General features: G+C 37.7%; 1 long non-coding RNA gene across 1 annotated transcript in view; it reads right to left on the reverse strand.

Moving 5' to 3' along the window:
• Positions 1 to 4354: 4354 nt before the first annotated feature.
• Positions 4355 to 18289, reverse strand: part of LOC140518586 (uncharacterized) — a 124901-nt gene continuing 110966 nt past the window's right edge. Inside the window, exon 2 of the long non-coding RNA XR_011971961.1 lies at positions 4355 to 4454. This is a non-coding gene — a long non-coding RNA (uncharacterized lncRNA). The remainder of the gene's footprint in view (positions 4455 to 18289) is intronic.

The following is an 18289-nucleotide window of genomic DNA, read 5'->3' on the forward strand; positions in this document are numbered from 1 at the left end:
TTATTACTCCTATTTTATTATTATTATTTTACAGAAATAGACACCAAAGATGTACAAGGTTCTCTAATTTACCCATGGTAGTAGCGGTGATAAGTAGCAAAGCTGAAACTTGAACCTACAACCTTCTCTTACTCTAAATTCGGAGCTTTCTCTACTAAACAAAGAATTCTATGATTCTGTTTAGCTTGAAAAAGCACATGATTCTGTGTTAGAAGCTGACTTGGCCTGAAAAGACTAGTGGCTAAAGCTTTCTTAAATTAAATATTTATTGAATACCTACTATATGCAAGACATTATGCAATGGGAGCACCCATTGTCTGGGTCATTGGTACTTGTATGGTGTCTATCAGAACTTAATGAAGAAAATCTCGCCCACACAATGTGTCTTGTTACTCTCACAGACTGGTTAAAACTGCTCTCACTACAATTCACAGTTTTTGAGATCCATTCAGAATGGGAGCCCATTTCTTATACTGTCAATGAAGACAGAGGGAGGAAATGGGGAGAGGTGGAATCAGTGTTTCTAACAGAAGGAAATTCTTCTAAGTGTCCTAGAATTCCAGGGATAAACCCAACTTATTTAGGGGTATGCATCCCACCCACATCCTCAACATCCTTTCTGGACCATGTGAGGATACTAAACTAGATTATATCTTAACTTTCTTCCCACTCAAGAATCTATGATCACTATATATATATATATATATATATATATATATATGTATATATATATATATGTATATATATATATATATACGTATATATATATATATGTGATTGCTGAGCAAATAAAAGTATTTCTATATAGTTGATTAAGCTGAATGGTTGAGATAGTTAGAAGAAGCAGACTATGATATTTATTCAAAGATCAATCATTATTGTGGACAAAAACCTAGAATTCCAAAATTCAGTATTTGGTATGGAACTCTTCTAATGAGGTAGAGGTAAAATGTATTGCCTTTAGTACATAAGAATATTCTTCTAATTGATCACTAATCATTCATATGCTTATGTAAAGAGAGGAAGATCATTATCAATCAATTGATCAGCATTTATTAAATGTTTACTATGTGCCAGATATTGTGCTAGGTACTTGGAACAGAAAAACTAAAATGAAATAATACCACCCCCTAAGAAGCTCATATTTTAATATTCCTTTCTCTATATGAGAAAACTGAGGCCTTCTAATTACCTCAGGGGCCTAGTAATGGGGATGGACTTATATTAAGCTATCTATACTCTCCCTTGTGAAGACAATGGCAGAAAAAATATTTGGGATTTAGCAGCACCATATGTGACCATAAGATGGAATAGTTAATAGGCCCCTATAAGAATCGATAGTAATGCTCCATTTTCAAGGTAGGGAAACTGAAGTCCCCTATTTGGCACAGGGGACCAGTAGCACTTAGATCTTTTTTCATCCTAGAGCACTAACTCTTGAATGACAGCCATCTTTGAAACTGTTATTTTTGAATCATTGCAGTCATGTCTGACTCTCTGTGACCATATTTAGAGTTCTCTTGGCAAAGATGCTGGAGTGTTTTGCCATTTCTTTATCCATTTTCCAGCTGAGGAAACTGAGGCAAACATGGTTAAATGAATTGCCCAGGGTCACATAGCTAGTAAGTGTCTGAGACCAGATTTGCACTCAGAAAGATGAGTCTTCCTGACCCCCACTCTATCCACGGCACCACCTAGCAGTCATTTCTGGAATTATCTAGAGTTTATTTAATGATCAGTGATCCTACTGGAGGTTTTCTGAAAAAGTAATTGTATTGAAAGAGTCCATTGCAGTATCAGTACAGTTTTGCTGAGCCATTTATGGCTCATCAACAGAGAGGGTGTCAGAAATTCAAAAATTATTTTCTGTGGCCAACCAGAATCTCCTAAAGGGAGCTATGGGAGTAGAGGCTAGAAATACATTTCATATGATACTTGTTGATTCTCCCATCAAATAGAGCATGGGTCAACAGTTCAGCCCATTCTGAGGATGCTCATGATCACCGAATTATAGAATCTTAGAGCTGGAAAGAGTCTTTTACTTCATTTAGTCAAACCTCACTTTATAGAAAGTAAGAAGAGAATGGTGAAGTAATCTTCCGTAGGCCACAGAGTGAGTTAATGGCAGTGCTAAAACCCACATCTTTTGACATCTAGTCCAATGCTCTTTCTACTAATCACATCATGAGTTGAAATTATGTCCTTTGATGTTATTGATGAAATCCCATGATCTTTACCAGGACCCCTGCCAACATCCAGTAATCTCTTGGGGACATTCCTTCTGATTAAACCCTCCTGACTTCAATGTCTGGGCCCTTCTTGTCTCATTTTCCTTCTTCTTTGCTCTCATCCACCATGCTCACTCTCATATCAGTCTCTGTTGCACCTTAATTGACTTTTGCATTCACTGAAAGGAGACATGTGCCTTTCCTGGAAATTCCCCTTTTGGAGGGGCAAAATCATTGCCAGAGAGGAGTTGTTACCAGCATGGAAATTAATCTCTCCACCTGGGATGCGGCCGACTTGGCTTGGCTCCCATGCTAATTGGCTTTGTTCTTGATTTAACAGGCCTCTGGAGCAAGGGCGATAGCCTCACTATGCCCAGCTGCTCCCCAGCAATGTGTAGCTTTGGAATGAAAATGAGGTAGACACTTGCAGTTTCACACAGAATGTGAGTCACACAGGAGTTTAGTTGGTTATAAATGAGGGGGTGAGACTGGCACTGACAATGACCTCAAGATAGTGAACTAGATGGAAGTGAAAGCAGCCCATCCAGACTTTGTGGAGCTCAGAAATGAAGTAGGGTTCAAAGAGGTTGAAAAGAATGAAGAAAACAATCCTAATTGTCATTTCAGAATTCTCAGATGATATAGGTCTACTCAGGGCTAGGTCCAAACTTGTCCATGGTTAGATCAGGCCCCATTTTTCTTCCTCCCACCCAAATGTAAGCACATGCCAATGCATTAAGCTGGATATGGAGTGGGGATGGTATGATGACCTTATAGAGGAACTTATTTGCCTTGTTATTCTCAAGTTTTAGATATTCTTATTGACTTGTTGCTCCCATGCCACTTAAAATTCCCCACTTCCTCCTAAAATATTTCTGAACATTCAGCCAAGTTCAGAAATTGAATCAGTAATAAAGAACAATTTGCATAAAATAGCAAGATGGCCAGGAAATAAGACAGCTATGATACTCATAACACCTGTGGCCCAAGCAAGCTACCTCACCTTATCCCAGTTCCCCAGATGGGAGGTCTGATTTCTCCCACATTCCATTCTCTACTAAATTTCATGCAGAAAGGGGAAAATTAGGTAGTAAGTGACTTCTCAGAAACCTATCCATCCTTCAATAGGAAGAAAGAGAGATATTGCGCAACCACTCGCTTTATTTTCTAGAAAAGTGGTTAATTGGTCTTTGAGGAGGGGGGATGAACTTGACTTGAGAACTAGACAGTCTCTGGAACTTTATGACACAGTTTAGTTAGTTAGCTCAAATACTGCCATCTCTCTCCTTTTGATCTGATAATGTTATTGATATGTAGGAAAGGAAGGATGGAAGGACCCTTAAAGTCCACAGGCCAAGGTCAAAGGAGCATAGCCAGCTAGGGCCTTCCAGCTCCATAGTCATTTACCTCACCACCTTTGCTCCCTTGTTAATCTTCACCACTCAGTGCCATTGTTGCCATATGCCTTGGCATCTAATATTACTCATACCCCAGAAATCAGTCCCTCCAATCACAGTTCCCACTAAAGACTGCACCATCATTATTTGGGATTCTTTATGTTTGGAAGCTTGTCTCTTCAATCATTCTCCTCTCATTTTATAATCTTCAGTATCTTATTATTCACTAACTCCTTCCTTACTATCTATAACCACACCCAGATCTTCTTTCCAATTCTTAAAAAAAAAAATCCATCATTTGACCTTACAATCCCTTCAAGGTACTACCCTATGTGTTTCTTCTCACTACCAAACTTCTAGAAAAAAAATTGCCTACACTTGTCTCCACTTTTTTACCTTCTATTTATTCATTTCTCAAACCCTTCCAATTTAGCTTTGAATTCCACCAGTCAAACGAATCTCTTCTCTCCAATGATCTCTTAACTGCCAAATCCATTGGCCTTTTGTCAGTCCTTACCCTCTTTATTCTCCTGGCAAGTTTTGATAGTGTTGACCATTGTATCCTCCCAAATACTTTCTCCTTCCTAGGACTTTATGACATTCCTGGTTCTCTCCTTACCTGTCTGGTCATGCCTTCTCAGTCTCCTTTGTAGGACCATTATCCATGTGCTTCCTCCTTTGCATAGGTGCATCCCAGTGATATGACTTGGGCCTTCTTCTTTCTCTACATTTTCTCTTGGTGATCTCATCAAGCCACCTCATCTCACATGCCGGTGAGTCAGTCAGTCAATAAGCACTTATTGAACACCTATTATGTGCCAGGCAGCCTCTGAGGATACAAATAAAGGTAAAAGAGCTCACAATCTAATAATTGTGAAGAACATCAAGGGAGAAAAAACAAGCAAATATGTAGAAGCAAGCTATATGCAGAATCAGTAGGAAATAATTTTAAAAAGAGAAGATGATTCCCAAACATTTAGCTTCATCTCTCCTCAGCTCTAATCTCTCATTCCCAGCTAACTGCTAGACATCTACTCTGGGATGGCCCACAGGAATCTAAAACTCAACATGTCTAATATAGAATTTATTATCTCTCCCATCTCCCCACTGCCACCAAAAAAAATATACCTTTCTCCTTATTTCTCTCTAGGCAGTTAGGTGGTGCGGTGGATAGAATTCTGAAGCTAGAGTCGGAAGACCTAAGTTCAAATCCAGCTTAGGCATTCACTGGTTGTATGACCCTAGGCAAGTCATTTAATCTGTTTGCCTCAGTTTCCTCAACTATAAAATGAGGATAATATCAGCACATGCCTTGCAGGATTGTTGTAAGCATCAAACTAAATAATATTTGTAAAGCCCACAGTACAATGTCTGGCACATAGTAGGCATTATATAAATGCTTGTTGCTTTCCCCACTTTCCTTCTTTCTGTCCAGGGTCACTCAACACTATTTGTCTCAGTTTCCTCATCTATAAAATGAGCTAGAGAAGGAAAATGACAAATTTTTCCAATATCTTTGCCAAGAAAACCTCAACTAGAGTCTCAAAGAGTTGGACACAACTGAAAAGCAACTGAACAACAACAAAATTGTTACTACTCTCATGGAATTCCTTTTAATTTGTAATGCATAAATTTTATATATACTTAACTGCATACATGTTGTTTGCCTTCTCTCACCCCAGGAGAATGTAAGCTCCCTGAAGGTAGGGGTCTTTGTATTCCCAGCTCCTAGCACATCACCCAGCTCATAGTGGGCACTCAGTAAGTGTTTGCTGAACTGAACTGAGTTGGATGGTATTCCACTAAGATAAGGCTACTCGGAAAACACAGACCAGAGACTTCAGGGATACATCTAAATTGACCCACCCTCTAAAACTGAGAAGAAAATGGCTTCGTCCTCTATGATCAGCTGGATAAAATGGCTGAACTGGTGTATTGATTGGATTGTGGTAATGGCCAGTACTTACCTCACCATAGCTGATTCATATGACCCTACTTTAGGGAAACAAACTAACCACAAGGTGGTTGATTTGGAAGGACCAAAGGTAATTAAGTCTAAGATGCCAAAGCTATTCATAGAATTTAGATCACAAAAGCTAGAAGGACTCACATCCAACTCCTTCATTTCATTTATTTTTCTATTGATATCTTTTATTTTTATGTGATAATCATTTCTGAATATCTCTTCCTCTACCTTCTCTTCTCTTATAACAAAGTTTAAAAAGAAAAGTCAGTCAAGCAAAATCAACCAACATATAAACTATATCTGACAATATATGCAACATTCTGTACTAATAGTTCTTCACCTCCCCCACCTCTTCAATAACCAGAGGAAGGTATATTTTCTACAGTCTTCTCTAAGTCACTGCTTTAGTTCAATCATTAAAATTACATAGAGTTCAGTTTCCTTTTAGTGTTCTTTTCGTGTTCATTGTTATAGTCATTGTGCATATTGTTTTCCTGATTCTGCTTACCTCATTCTGCATCAGTTCAACTAAATCTCATGTTTCTCTAAATTCTTCGTATTTGTCATTTCCTTACTTCTATTGTGTTCATCTTCTACAATGTGTTTAGCTGTTCCCTGGTTAATAGGTACCTACTTTGTTTCCAGTTTTTTGCTACCACAAAAACACTTGCTATGAATGCTTTGATACATGTGGAACCATTCTTTGACCTCCTTGGCAATCTCTTCATTTTCAAGGCCCCCAATGGACCTATTATTCCCTCATCTATGACACTGGTATATTTACTTTCCAGATGTGTGAAAATCAAATGAGATGTAGGTACAAAATCATTTTTTAAAGTATAAAGTGTTCAATAGATGCCAAGAATTATTGTTATTGCCTAATGACAGCATATTCAAAGTCATGACAAAGATGAGTTTATCAATACCAAAAAAATTAAACCACCCACTGTTTAAACACATACATTTTTCAAAAGCTTTGATAATGTACTTCTCAAATTCTCTTTCTGCCTCCCTGAATTATATTCATTGAGACCAATCCCTAGGGGGTGACACAGAGTTAGACAAAAGTCATTATCAATGACTTACAAAAGTGGAAAGGAGAATCTGTCAGGAAGAGGATGACACTCTGAAGAACCTTAGTTGATGTATTTTGGTGTTGAAGCCCTAGAATGAGGGAAAGGTGTTCTAACCTTCAGGCAAAATGTTGACTCATTTCTGAAAAATGTTCATAATGCCTCCTTGATTGCTCTTAAATACTTCTCCTGAGGCTAGAGGGGACTCCACATAAGGCCAGGACAAAGTTGTGCCTGGCAAACCGGAGTGAGGTTCAAACTTTGAGCTTCTAATACAGTTTGAGAGCTCCTATCCCCAAATTTAATTGGTGTTCTCTCCTTACAGAAATTCATTTAGACTTCTCTTTTTAACTATAAATTGATAGGTTAGTGATAGTCATTTGTAATGTAGCAAGTTGTCTGGGCAGATACCAAAGAAGAGTAAGGCAGAACCAAAAATAATCTTTGCCCACTTCATGGATTTGCCTGAAACAAGATCCAATTGAAATTGACCTTTGGAGACAGGAGGCTATATGGAAGAATCAGGTTATTGCAGAAAGGGGTGGGGTATCTCTGCCAGGTTTCTGATTGGTTTCCTCCACACCCTGATGTCACAGGTAGGGAGGTGTCAGTTAGTGAGAGTGACTCAGAAGCTTCTAGCGTGGAAGATTCCACGCCTGGGAAATTCCAGGAAGAGTGCCAGACTAGGGTGTTTAGAGCAGAGATGGACTATTGCAAGAAAGTCTAGGTGGGCAGAAAAAAAAAACTAAAAACAAACAAAAAAAACCCAAACCATACACCAGTTCTTCTGCGGCTTTGATAGACCTCCCTGTTACATGGGCCTGCTTATTGAAGCCTCACTCCTTGATTTGCTTACCAAACTAATGGGCAGAATTTACATATGGTTTCAATCCTACTCTCTCTAAATGAGAGAACCTGAAATTTGGCTAGAGTTTTAGTCAATAACAAAAATAAACAAATAAGCTTCCTTTAATGAGCAGAGAACATTTTTCCACTTCAGTGATTTCAAGTTCTATTTGGAGAAACTTGAAGTTTTAAAGCTTGAGATTTGGCACCAAATGTTGGTCAAAAACAGTCATATTTTTGCAGATATGCTTCCATAACAACACTACTTATAATTCCTGGCTCTTCTTCAATAATAATAATAATAATAATACTAACAGTAAGAATAATAGACTCACATTTCTATAGCCTCTTCAAGGTTTATAAAATACAACTCAATTCAACACACTTTTATTGAATGTCTAGTTCACATATGGGGGGCACTAATCAGCATATAAAAATGAATAAGGCTTGGACCTTACAATCTAGCAGAGGAAATAAATATATTTATCAAAAATAAATAAAAAATAGCATAATAATGAATAAGGTACCAACTATGCCAACTTTGCATTCACTATGCCCCACCATCTTTCCTGGGAATTCAAAAGTGAGGAGAAATCATGTCTGGCTAAGCAGATGAAGGAAAACTTCATGGAACAAGTAGCCCTCAAGGATGGATAGGATTCCCACAAGTCTTGAAATAAGAAGAGAGTAGATCATTCCAAGGAGAAGGAATGGCACAGGCAAGGAGATTGGCATGGGGAAGTATGAGGCTTGTATGAGGAACAGGGAGTTGCCTAGTTGGCTGTAAACATTGGTAGAGCATGTGTAGGAAAGTAGGTAGGCTGTCAAGGTCATGAATTCCTGGCTAAGGAATTTAGGCTTAATTTGGTAGGAAAGGGAAAGCTCTCAAAGGCCTTTGAAGTGGACTGGAATACTGGCTAATTTTAAGTGGCTAAATGCATTCTTCATTGTAAAAACTTGAGAGGGAAAAGAATGAGTTTTGTGACAGGGCAGTATGGAAAATGTGACTAGCAGTGATGGGAGATAGGGAATTCCTTCTTCACCCCTATTCTTTGGAAAACAAACATGATATAAAATCAATCCCATGTTGAAGAATACATTAGGCCTTTAGTCAAATCTATTCTTGTTTTATGACTTACTCCGTGCAGGGTAATGTGCTCATCAGCTTCACTCCATTGGAGACCAAGTTGTAAGTATAACAACCCCCTTGACAAGATTCTCAAGGACACACAAAGTACTGCCCAGCATAGGAAAGAGAAAAACATTTTATTTTTCCTAGTAACCCAATTGAGAAGATACAGTTTCACCATCTCTGGGAAAACAGCCTGTCTTCCTTAGTGGGCTACTGATGTCAGCCATTTCTTCTCTATTTTGGAATTGCTATGCTCAAGGGTCCAAATATTCCAAGGGAAAACAGAGTCTGTCTGATTCTCGTAGGAAAAGAAGGAAAATCTCTTTGCAATCAATCAATGAGCATTATTAAGGGCCTACCATTATGTACCAGGCATTATGGTGAGTGCAAGGGATACAAAAACAAAATAAAACAGTTGTAGCCCTTGCAGAGCTAACTAACATTCTATCAGGAGAAACATGTTCATGTATACAAAGTAAATATAAAGTGGGCCAGAAGGAAAGAAGGGAAGAGAGAAGAAAGGAAACTGCTCATAGCCATTCTATTCGTGATCTACTTGCAACTAGAGGTTAGTCTTTTCCTCTAGGAGAAACAGGTAGCTACCTATCAATAGATACTAATATAAGTATCTTTCAAGTTGACTCCTTGCCAGTCACTCTTATTAGCCTGCCTGGGTTCCTAAAATTCCCTTCTCCACAATGAAGTATTTCCTCTGGGTTAAGACTCCATGACTCTAAGCTGTCCCTTTTATAAAAACCATAACAATTCACATTTCTTTAGTACTTAAGGATTTACAAAGTATCTTCAAAAGAATCCCATGAGGCAAGTCATACAGGTATTATTATTGTCATTTTAACAGATGAGAAAACTAAGTCTCAGAGAGATTAAGTTGCTGGTGTCAGTCAGAATTTGAACCCAGGTCTCTCAACTCCAAATCCATCAATCTGGTCACCATACTACTTCAGGCTACCTCCTTGAAAACATAAATATACACTATTTTCAGAAAGGAACCATTAATACCTTTACACTTATCATATTGGTTAACCCATCAATATATGTATTGATACTATATACACATACACACACACACATACATATCACATTAAGGTTTGCAAACAACCTTACGTATATTAGCTAATTTGATTCCCCCATAAACCTGTGAAGTAAATGCTGTTATTATCCCTATTTTATATAAGAAGCCTTTTAGTTTGAGAGAATTTAAGTGATTTGCCTAGGGTAACACAGTTAAAATTTGTGAGGCAGGATTTGAACTATGTCCCTAGAAAATTCCTAAAGGAACAGTAAAAGGAACAGTAAACAGTAAACAGGTTTAGTACTTTCCAACGGGAGGATACGACGTATATGTGAGGATTCCCAACTATAGTGTAATATGTGGTTTTTACTCTTTCTAACTTTCTGTTTGCATCTTATTCCTTCTGCTTTGTCCAAGGTACTCATGCCATTACAGTATTCTGATTAGTTCAGAACATTTGCCAACAGATGTCGGGTAGAGTCAGCTTCGTTCTATCTGGATACAACCATTGCACCAATTCATCTGAAAGCTAGAAATACACCATTTTGTTCTGAGGAGGGATGGATGAGGGAAGGAATATAAAGTCACAGAATCTTAGAGTTGGGAGGAGCTGTAGATGTAAGTTAGCCCAATCCTTACCTGAAATATAAAAACAATATACACATTGCCTGGTACCAAAACTAGCAGTACTTTGTATGCAGTTGGAGTTTGTTGACTTGAATTTTATTGTCTTTGAACACCTACAGTGATGAGGCTCATCTCCTAAAGCTGCTCATGCTATTTTTGAACACTACTTATTTTTCCTATATTCTATTTCCTTTTCTCAGTCTTCAACCTCTGACATTTCTGTAGCTTTCAACAATATTGACCACCCCATCTTCTGAGATACTCTTATCTGCTTTGGCTTCTCCCCCACAGAACTGTGAGCTCTTTGAGAACAGAGACTGTTTTTGCCTTTCTTTGTATTCCCATCATGTAGCACAGTGCCTGGCACATGGTAGAAGCTTAATAAATGATTCCTGGTTTGACTTGGCATGGCTCCCTCCTGTTTTCTCCATGTCTGACCATTTTAGCTAGCTCCTTTGCTACTTTATCATCCATCTCTTGAATCATGGAGCCTTCCCCTAAGGCTCTGTTCTCGGACTTGTTTTCTCTCTTTCTTTTATACTCTTTTTTCATGATCTCATCAGCTCCCACAAATTCAATTATAATCTCTCAGCTGATGACTTCCAAATCTATACATCCAGCCCTAATTTCTCTCTAAACGTCAGTCTTGTGTCTTCAACTGCCTGCTAAATATCTCCACTTGGCTGGGCAACCAGCACCTCAACTTCAACCTGTTCCAAAAAGAAATTTACCATCTTTCCACTCCCCAGACCCCACTAAACATACCCTCCTATAAACTTCCCTCTTTCTGTTAAAAGCACCACATTCCTTCGACTCTCCCTGCTCCCTTACCTCACATAACTAATCAGATACTAATTACTTGTTAGTTATACCTTTACAACACTCCTACAATCTATCCCTTTCTTTCTTCCTATAATGTCACCCACACTAGTTCAGACCTTCATTGTGATTCATCTGGACTATTGTAATAGCCTTTAAACTGGTCTTCTTGCCTCCTTTTTCTCTCCTTCAAATATATTCTGTACACAACTGCCAAAATCACATCATATCTGTATTCAAAAACCTTAAGTGGCTCCCTTTTGGCTCTAAGAGTCAATACAGGTTCCCTAGCCTTTTAAGACCATCCACAATCTGGCTCCAAAATACCTTCCCACCCTTATTTCACATTACACAATTTCACACATTCTTGGTTCCAGCTAAACATGCCATCTCACTCACCTAAACTATCTCCTGGGTTGGAATGGACTCTATAAATTTGCCTTTCAGAATCTTTATTTTTCTTCAAAATTCATCTCAGATGCCACTTTTTCCATGTAACTTTCCCTGATTCTCCCAGTTAATAGACTTCTCTTCCTTATCAAATATTCTAGAAGAATTTGATCTCTCCTTTATCCTCCATAAATACTTGTCTTTTATCATACTTATCTGCTCAAATGTAATATCTGACCCACTCAAGAGAATGTAAGCCCCTTGCAGGCAAGAACTTTTTTTATTTCTATCCCCTAGTATAGTGTCTGGCATAACAGGTAATTTTATAGTGTGTGGAATCAACAGCTTTGTCAAGAAATTCATTCTTGTTTAGTTTTAGCTAAAATCTGCAACCCATTCCTTCGCAAGAATTCTCTTTACAATATGATGTATAAGTGTTCATGTGACCTTTTATCAAATACCTTTAGTGAAGGAGAGAACCTGTTCTACTGAGGCAGTCTTTCCCATTTTCAGAAAACTTTAATTATTAGTACATTTTTCCCATCAAGCTGAAATCCTCCTATGCAATTTCTATTTTGTTAACAATTTTCCCTTCTCTGGCTAAGCAAAATAAGCCCAGCCTTTTCCCCACATGACAGTCTTTCAAATACTTGAAGACAATGATCATGTTTCCTTTAAGTCTTCTCTTCTCCAGGCTAAACATCCTCCATTTCCTTTCCGATGTAATGATCTCCAGTCTTTGTCACCTTCTTCTGAATGTTCTCTAACTCATCAGTATCTTTTTTAAAATGTGGTACCCCCTAACTGAATACATTTCTCCAGATGTGGCCTGTCCAGAGTTGAGTACAATGGAACCATGGAACCACTCTCATGCTGACTTTATTCTTCTCTCAGTGTTGCCCAAGATCATATTACCTGTGTGAGCTGCCATATCTTGCTATTGGCTGAGGTTGAGCTTACAGTCCACAAAAATACCCAGATCTTTTTTATGTAAACTGGGGAATTTTTTTAATGTAAAATTAGAATCTGTAAAATTGGAATAATACTGCTTAAATGTCCTTCATCATGGAGGTATGTCAAAAACAAGTGAGACAAGGTGTGTAAAGTACCTTGAAGTCTTTAGAGCACTCTAAAAAAGTTTCTAATTATTATCATAAAATAAAATAGTCTGAAAAAATATTTAATCAAAATCTATCTTTCTATGATCTCAACCCAGTGTCCTGGCTTTCCCACTAGCTAGTGGTGGGATAGTACCATGGAGGAGTAGAAAAAATTCTGGATCATTGCTGGAAAGGTACATGAAGGAAGGCTTTCAACTAAAATATTGCCAACAAAATTGTGGATTAGACTAACCTTTCTGGTATACTCCAAGGATGTCTGTGGCAAAAAGAAAGAAATGAATTTTCTTTTATGCACTTAAAAAACATTTTTCTGAGGAATCTATAGGCTACTACCAAAGGTGCTCATGATACCTGCTCAAGATTAAGACTTCCTAATATTGGCAGGGTATAACATAGGGATATGTATATATGTGCATATATATATGCCCCTATATTATATATACATATATTATATACAGATATTATGTGTATATATATGTACACATACATACACACATGATATATACACATGTATACACATAAACTCATGTAGGCACAAACGTGCATATAAATGTGTCATATGTGTATATGTATATGTGTGTATATATATGTATATATATGGAAATAGAGGCATAGATATAGAAATGATAGAGATTGAGATGTAATAATTACCACTTTTGCAATAACAAAAACATTGAAATTAAGTGGGTATTCATCTCTTAGGGGGAATGGGCCAATAAATTATGGTCTCTGAATGTGAAGGTATATTATTACACTACTAGGAGCTGATGCATATTGAAGAAAGTACAAAAAGAATACTAAAACAAAATGATTATAGTAATAAAAATGAAAACAACACTACAAGTTGACTGAATGAAGATCAAAAATTGCAACAAACAATTTCCACTGTGATAGCTTCTAGCTTACTATCTTGACTAAGTCATTAAACTTTACTGAGCCTCAGTTTTCTCCAATGTAAAAATGAAGATGACAGTATTTGTACTACCTACTTTACAAGATTTTCGTGAAGAAAGCATTTCATAAACTATAGAGCGCTATATAAAAACATTTGCATTAAATGATCTCTGAGGTTCCATCTTCCTTCCATTCTGAATCTAGGATTTAAGCATATGCCAATAAATCTAGCTTCCCTTCTCTATTTTCAAAGGTCTCACTTGCAATGTAATGATAAGAGACCTTGGTACTTGAAAAGAAATGTCCCTGTCCATGTCAAGTGTCCCTGAGGGACAGCCGGGATCTGCTAACTTCTCTGACCTCTCTCTCCATTCACATCCTGTAGTCTTAATAACCTCCTTGCCCTAAAAGTCAAAGCAGGAACAATTGAACCCTGAGCTAGGCCCTTCCTGCCTGTGGTTTCTTAAAACTACTTATATATATTACATGCACTAGTATGATGTATAATATGGTACATGTATTCTGTTGACTGTGGAACAGCTAAGGGAATTTACCACAGGCTTTTTAGCTAATCTGTGGTTTGCTTTGGCAGGAGTATCCTCCTCCCTGAGATATAGCCAATCCTTCATTGTTTCCTTAGAAAGAATCCTGTCTGTACCCATCAGATGATAATTCCTTTTAGAACTGAAAACCTCAGAAGGGGCAAAAGGCAAAGCTTGTGGCTGAGATGGGAAGCTCATTTCCTTTGGGGATCTTTAAAAAGAGGATCTGAAGTTCTTAGTACCATGATTAAAGCCAGAATTGTTCTCAGGACCTCTGGATATGCATTCCTCGAATCCCCCGACCTTCAGTGACTACCCTACCCACTTCCTTGAGAGAAAAAAAAGGAAATGGGAAATCAAATGTAAGTCCAAAGAAATTCTTTGGTGCAATAGGCAAAAAAAGGGATTTTATCTCTTACATTTATACAAAGAAGAGATTCTTAACCTAGGGTTCATGTTATTGTTGTTAACATTTTGATAACTGTATTTCATTCCTTTAACTGCCTATGTATTTTATTTTTTGCATTAAAAAAAGCATTATTCTGAGAAGGGATCCAAAATTTCCCCGACTGCCAAACAAAGTTCCATGACATGGAAAAAACTAACGCCTCCTTCTCTATGCCAACATGAATGATATTTTTAGTGAAAAGATGGGAAGTCAGTTCCCAAAGGGTTCAATGGTAGCAAATATTGTAAGCAATTGGAATAAATATAAAGCCCCCCCCCAAGTTTACCACTTTTAAGAGAACAATATTAACTTGGATATACAATTCATTTTAAAATGTGTTTGCATCATGGTTCCTTTCTCTACTCACATAGCTTTCACCCTAGTTCAGGCCCCTCATCACCAGGCACCCAAACTATCTCAAGAGCCTCTTAATGAGTCTTCTTGACTCCAGTCTCTTTTCTCTCCAATCCATTATCTATATAGCTTCCAAATTAATATTCCTAGAACACAGAAATGACCATATCATTTCCATACTCAAAAATGGCTTCCGGTTGTTATTAAGATAAACTACAAACTCCTCAGCCAGCACCTAAAGCCCTCCACATCCCAGCTTTCACTTACCACTCCAGCTTTAGTTAATAGTGTTCCCTTATATGCATACTCTGTTCCAGGCAAGCTGGCCTACAACTCTTCCCATTCCATGACATCCCCTTCCCTTTTGTTCCTATCCTTTTGTTCTAGTGATATTCCTGTTTCTGAAATACATCCCCATCTCCTCTCCTCATCTCATGCAATCCTTCCTTCAAAACTTAGATCAAGTGCCACCTCATGATCAAAGAGTTAAGGTTGGGAAGGACCTTAGAGACCTAATTTTACAGTTGAGAAAACTGAGACAAGCAGAAGTTAAGTGACTTGCCCTGGGTCTCACAACTAGAAAATGTCTGAGGGTGAATTTTAACTCAGATCTTCCTTATTCCAAGACTCTTGTTCTATAAGTAGATTATGTAACCTCTTACATGAACCCTTTCCCAATTCTCCCAATTATTAACATTTTCAATCTCAAAAATTATTTTGTGTTTTCTTGTGTTTGTGCTATATTCTCCCCCTCCCCACTTCCCTGATCTTTTCCCCTAGTAGTATATTAGCTCCTCAAAGGAATAGATTATTTCATTTTTTTCTTTGTATCCCTAGCACAATGCCTTGCATAAATAGGCATTCAATGAACTTCTTCAATTGAAGTGATGGATTTCATTTATAGTAACATATAATATGTGTATTATGCTAATTTAGATTGTAAACTTTATATAAAAGTGAGTTAGTGGTAGTGGTAGTGGTAACAAACACTTAGAGGTCAGGAATAAAATAAACATTTTATATCATGCCTAGTACATTGAATACATTCATAGCAATTCAGCAACAGCAGGTATATTGTGCAATGGAAGTTTTACTTCTTCCAACTAAGGTCTGTGTGGTCATGGAGAAAAGGGGTGGGGGTGGGAAGTGAAGCTCATTTTTCCAGAAACCATTTAGATAATGAAAATCCACCTGGGTAAGTCCATTCTTTGATCCTCTCTTCTCTTCAAAGAACAGGGAACATGGGCTGTGTTTCTAGGAACTCAGTACACCAGAGGCCAAGAGGTGGGGAGATATTTTTCTTTCCATGGATCATATTTATCCATTTATCTCCTGGTGGGTCTGTGGTATAAACCAACACTGTAGAAATAGATAGATGGATACAAAATGTGCTCACATAGTGCTAACCCCACCCATAAATCTGTTTAGCCTCTGCTACTGTTACCTAGGGAACGCTCCAGTGGGGCCTCATTGGCACAACTGCGAGCCCAGTGGTCTGCAGTCAAAGGTGCCCAGTTTTAATCTCCCTAGATGATCTGCTTACTATGAAAACATTCTTCGCCCATGACAGTCACTTCCTTCTCTAAGAGAGTCTTAGTACTCAGCAGCAGGACTCCGGCCATAGATTCTTAGCTTCTTTAGTGTGGAAAAAACCTTCTGCCTTCAAGGATGAACAAGGGAAGCAACCTAAATCCAGGGAGCTCTCTACCCCTCAAAAAGGAATAGTTCTACAAGGCAAGCTCCAAGAGAGGGAGCAGTGGTTTTTACAGAAAGCATGTTGGACCAAAGATCAGGAGACCCGTCTTTATTGCTTACTTATTAATAAACTTCATGACCTTGAGAATGTTTTTACCCTTACCTACGTTTTCTTATCAGCCAGATGGGGACTAGAAAATGTTCTGCCCCACTTACAAGTTTCAAATGAAGATCAAATGAGATAATTCAACAAACATTTATTATTAGGAGATAATCAATCCATTAATCTACAAGGCATTGTACTAAGCACTGGGGCTACAAAGAGAGGCAAAAACATTCCCTCCTTCGAGGGTGCTCACATTTTCATTGGGGAGGCAACATGCAAATAATTAGGCACATACAAATATTTAGAGTTGATGGAAGATAGCCTTAGAAGGTAATAGCTTCAGCAGATGGAGGGGAGAAGAGACTGGGAAGGAGTCCTGCAGAAAGTTCCATCTGAGTTGAGTCTTGAAAGAAGACGAGGAGTCTAAAAGACTGAGGAGAAGAAAAAGACCCAACATAGGGGACGAAGTCACAGAAATGAAAGATAGAATGGCTTGTGTGAGGAACAGCAAGTGGGTCAGTATGGCTAGATTGGATAGGATGTGGCTCTATATTAGACGCAAAAGTTATTAATATAAGGATGAGTGAAACACAGTCCCTAGCTGCATGAAAATTATCATTTAGAAAAACAAATAAAGTAGCAATGGCAAAGTACCTCATAAAAGAGGTACAAAGCACTCTGGGAGTACAGCATTGAGAAAGAGAGATAGCATAGAGTTTGAGGGAAAAAATCTAGCAAGTCTTCATGGAGAAGATGGCATTTAAGATAAGTCATGAAAAAGGATAGAATTATGAGGAGTGATGAAATCAGGTCGGTTCAGGTGCAATAAATAATATGAACAAAGTACCAGAGTGGGAAAGCTATTACAAGAAAGTACAGAGATCATGTGAATAGTCACAGAATGTTAAAGCTCGAAGACATCTTAAAGATCATCTAAAACCAATCACTGGGCAGATGAGGAAACTGAGGCCCAGGGAAATGTAACAAGATCATGTAAGTGGCAAGTGATAGGGTCATGACATAACACCAGATCTCTCAACTCGTTTTATTAAACTCACATTTCATTAAACTCACTGAAAAATTATTTGATTTATTATTATATCCTTATTATTATTCCTATTAACTTGTTCTCATCTTAATTTGATGGACTCCTGGGATATGTTGCTGAACCATTATTCTTTTGTGTTTGGTGTTCTGTAAATTATTGTGCAGGCATGTAAAATATCTGCTTTTAGGAATTAGGTAAAAGTTTTGGGATGGAAGCTCATCTTCTCTAGGCTTGCTGAAAACATCTTTGGAACATTTTCAGCAGTGAATAGGATCTTAAGGATATTACGTACTTCATCCTGTTCCCATGTGATTTTGATTGTTTTTCCACTGAGTCTCTACATATTTTAAGATTTTTCAATTTATAAAATTTGAAGATTATTAGAATTTTGTGTGGTGGCATCTATTATAAAATTATCATTCTTCATTTTTGGAGTCGGTATTATTTCTGGGTAATTATGAACAATTACTTTGTCTGTAATAATATTCTGATTCCAGTATAATTTATCTGTTGAATTCATGAGGCTATATTAAGATCTATATTAGTAATAAGGGGGTTTTCTGTCTATTA

The sequence above is a fragment of the Notamacropus eugenii genome, chromosome 1, assembly GCF_028372415.1.
Source record: "Notamacropus eugenii isolate mMacEug1 chromosome 1, mMacEug1.pri_v2, whole genome shotgun sequence".
In the NCBI taxonomy this organism is placed as follows: domain Eukaryota; kingdom Metazoa; phylum Chordata; class Mammalia; order Diprotodontia; family Macropodidae; genus Notamacropus; species Notamacropus eugenii.